This window comes from Theobroma umbraticum, unplaced genomic scaffold (assembly GCF_002168275.2).
Source record: "Theobroma umbraticum cultivar Fairchild unplaced genomic scaffold, ASM216827v3 scaffold_20.0, whole genome shotgun sequence".
In the NCBI taxonomy this organism is placed as follows: Eukaryota; Viridiplantae; Streptophyta; class Magnoliopsida; order Malvales; family Malvaceae; genus Theobroma; species Theobroma umbraticum.
This window is the reverse complement of record NW_018397266.1, coordinates 2,287,572-2,291,911: the sequence shown is the minus strand read 5'-3', so window position 1 is coordinate 2,291,911 and position 4,340 is coordinate 2,287,572.

The window sequence follows — 4,340 nt, the reverse complement described above, 5'->3', positions numbered from 1 at the left end:
AATGTCTCTTTGTATGAACATCATGTATCTGCTGTACTATGAGCTTTAACATTTTGCTATCTTCAAGCAGAATCTATATCAAGCAGGAGCACTGCAACATTATCCAACTTAATTAGTTTTAAATCATTGTTAGACAACATGATTTCAGTTCAAAAATGTGCAGCTCATATTACCCTGCATGTTCAACTGTTTTATGATGCAAGACCGCGCCTTGCCATATTTTTTCTCAGATCTGGCAACTGTGATGTGGGTAACTTATTGAGCAAGTTGGCCGTGGAAAATGTCAAATTAGCCACAATTATATAGCTGGTGAATATATCAGTTGCTCAAATGTTATTTGTGGGAAATTATAGTTACACTCTGATTCGGATATCGCAGTTTCCCAACCACTATATCTAATAGGTCTTAAGCATATATATTTGCTGTAGGCTTTATAAATGCTCAAACCCCTCAAATTTAACAAAGTTGTAGAGAACAAATTGCTAATGTTGAGACAACCAGAGAGAAGAAAACTCATGATTGAGGAGCATGACTTCTGTTTTTTATGGTTGAACCAGAAAGACCTTCAAAATTGCTATAAAAAATAGTGAGACAACGTCTCCAAAATGCTGAACAAGATCAAGATCCTTCAATTCTCTGCGAAGCAGGGGCTACGCGGGTCTTAAAAGGATTCCCATTTAAGGCCGTTCTCAATGTACCCTATCTTGGAAGGATCAAAAAGCCCTTTGATTCTCTCTATGGACTTTACATCTGCATGCTCTAGCTGGAATTAGACTCCTTGATGGATCTGGTGAACTCCCCATTACCTCAAACATGAGGAGCACCCCTGATGGTAAACTTTTAGGTAAAGCAATGAAAAAAACTTGAAATTTAACAGTAAAGAGATATGGACTTCTTCTACTTTTCAGCCACAGGGGCATGAACAAGAAGTTCTCCTTGTAGTAGACTGACTGTACAACTCAATCATTGCAAGCTCTTCCGTGGAGCCATGTTCTTCTTCACCACTTTCATCTTTATATGCTCTTCTCCTTTCAACACAACAAGTTTGCAAGGCTCTTTGACTGCAGATCACTTTAAGATAAACTAGTGCACAGTAAAAACTGGTGAACATATAAGATTTGTACAGAAAAAACTGGTGCAAAGCACTTTGATTGCTGATCATTGGTACAGTAGCCACAAGAAAGAAACTCAAAAAAATAGACCATATATAACTAAGATCATTACAGTAAAGACTTTTAAGATTTTTACAGCACTTGATTACATATTGGCCCTGTAATTACTCTTGTTACATTTGGAAAAATATGGAAGATTTTGTGCTGTATACAAAGGTGAGAACTCCCTGAGTTCTCAAGCAATAAGAACAAAACAAAATTCTTCGTGTTCTGCACTTCTTTGTCTCCTTCTTGCACTAAATTTTCATAGATTAGAGCATGCCTTAGACTGATATCCGTGGAGGATCTAACTAAAATTCGAATGATATTAGTAATTCATCAGAGAAATAAAAAGAAATTCAAACAAACCACAATTAAGCATTAACTAAAATAACTAAACAATTTAATTAGAAGCAAATATTCTTGAAAAGCAATTTACAAGTTATTGAAAACTTAGAAGAGTTTTGTCTTCGACTAATTAGAAACAAAAAGAGAAAGCTCTAGTTAACTCCTCAAGTCGGCAACTCGAACCGACAAATAGGGCAGCAATGGCTTTGCTTTAACCACTTTTGAATGCAGTTCTCATGAAAAGTATGAGAACAAGGCATCTGAGAAGCATCTGATCCAACCTCAAGTTCCTCCAAACATATCACGCAACCTTCTACACCTTCGGCTCTAACTCTCTTCAGCATCTCCTTAACCGACGACTCCTTCGCCGAAAGCATGCCATAGCTACTCGTTTCATACTGCGATTCCGATTCCTCCAAAGCTCTTGAGATCGAACCCGTCTCGCTGAAATTCACATGTTCCACAAAATTTCCCCATAGGTCTGCATGTAATGGCAAGACTATACGTCCCATGCTGGACGTACAGTTTGAGAGTTCAAGTCCATATCGGATAAGTTTACGAAGGACAACGTTAAACACAAGAGAGCAAGAGCTGAGTCCTAGTCCTATTAGCATGGACCCAAGAATTTCAGTAACCCTGTAGCGGTCTTTCACAATGTGGAGGTCGAAACGACGGGTTTCTTGGGAGAAGATTAAAGGTTGAGCGTCGCGAGTTAAGTGGTTGATTGAGCAATAATGGCGGATGATATTGACTTCAAGGGTGACGGTCACTTCTAGTTGAACAAAAAGGGGAGCTGGGTAATGGGGTTCTGGTACAATATTCGCGGGTTGGAAAACGTGGAAGTGTAAACCTTGGTACTCGTAACGGGAAGCCATTAGAGAAGTTTTTGAAAAGAAACAATCTGATAGGAAACCACAGCAAGAGTTGAGTTTATATTGGGGCCATGGCTGCAACTCTGGAATCCTATTAGGAGTAGTAAAGTATTTCCAATATTTTTTAATAAATATTAGTAATTTTTACGTATAATTTATTATTGTTACTGCTCATTTAAAGATTAAATTAAAATACATGCAGCAAAACACAAATCATGCAACCTTCTCAAGTATATTTCCTATCTTGCAGGCTGGGGATATAGGGATTTCATGCTGTGGCCTTGCATGTTGACTTGTGGTTTTAATGCTTGTGTAGTTTCTTTGGATGTTTAATAAAATCCTCACTTTGATTGAGAGAATTTTTTTTGTTCATAGGATATATATAGTTCCATGCATAATATCATTTTGAATTTCTTTTGAGCTACAGAATAATGATTTTTTTTCCTTTTATAAAATATCAGTGAATATTCAAAATTAACCTATATCAACAAATATTGTGAGAGTTTGAAAGATTTAAAACTACTATTATTATCAACACCAAATTAACTTAACCCGATTTTGATAAAAAGCAAAAATAAATTAAATAATGTAAGAGAGACCTCATTATTAAGTTAAAATCTCAAATTTTTTTATTACAACAGGATTTTTTGTCATTTGATATTTGTAAGTTCAGAATTTTTGTTATTGGGCAAACTATTACTGCTAGTAGTAGAGAAGCAGGATTTTAGGTAAATGCTGTTAATTACTTTTTGAGCCACTGGTTTGTTTTGTAATTTGAAAGGAGATTGATTCTAAGTCTACTTTTTATGAGAGGAAAATTATACACTAATTAGTAAGTCAAATACTCAGATGCTGCAAGTCATACTTTAATAATTCAAAATAAATTTCTAAAAGTAATATCATAGTAAATATAGTTATCCAACATCACTAGTGATAGCTAATAGATATGGTCTGACCACATTTTTAACTGGAATTTTTGTTAATACATATGAGGAAGTCCAAAAAAAGAAAAAGGGAAAATTGAAATTTTGAATCTTATTTTAAAGGATAACCATCCCTAGATCAAATCCTAACAATTACTTGAAGAAAAATTATCACCAATTCAGACACTATTCTACAATGAGATGGGTTAAGTACTCTTTTGCAATATTTCTCTAGTATTGTAAAATTTTGGTTAATCTTTTTCTGTAAAGAATAGAGTTTCCCTCATTGGAAGTGGATCTGGATGCTTTCATAAATTGACTAAAGACGGGGGAAGTTAAGAAGAAGTGTAGCTATTGGATCTTAAATATAGAGCAAAATGTGCAGCAGACTGCATACAGCTTCCTCAGAACCTTGATGCTGCGATAATTGGTATTAGTCGCCACCTTAATTCCCTTGTTCCAATTTCTTGCTTGTTTAACTACGAACTTAATTACTCTCTTCGAGGCATGTTATTACTTCCCTTAGATCTAGCAAGACTGCTATATAGCTGATCAGTATAAGCTATCCTGAAATCCACTGGGAAAAATTACTTACATAACCTTACTACTGAATACTGTTGAACTACTATGAAATATGAAATGTAATCAATAAATAGGTAGGAATCTATTGGGAAAGGATCACTAGCAAGCACTGTTATTAAAGAGGGGGATCACTTGGAGAAGGTCACGGTGTATGCGTGGTCATCATTTTTGTGTGTGAAACTGTCTTGTTGATGCTGGAACTTAATTAATTTGATATAAGGACTTTTGTTAATTTGGGGTTCCTTAGAGCTATGGCTGGAATTGGGAGACTATGTTCTGAATTGGGGCATATTCCTGAGCCTGTTTCTGCTATTTAGTTTGCCTAGATGTGCTTCTGTTACTGAAGGATGAATGATGAGTAAGTGGCCGCAGGGTAATGTGTTTGGTGAAAAGTGCAGCACTGAGCACTCGGAGGTGGTTTTGGTCGACGGATTTGGCTAAATAGGGTGGTGAACTTGACAAAA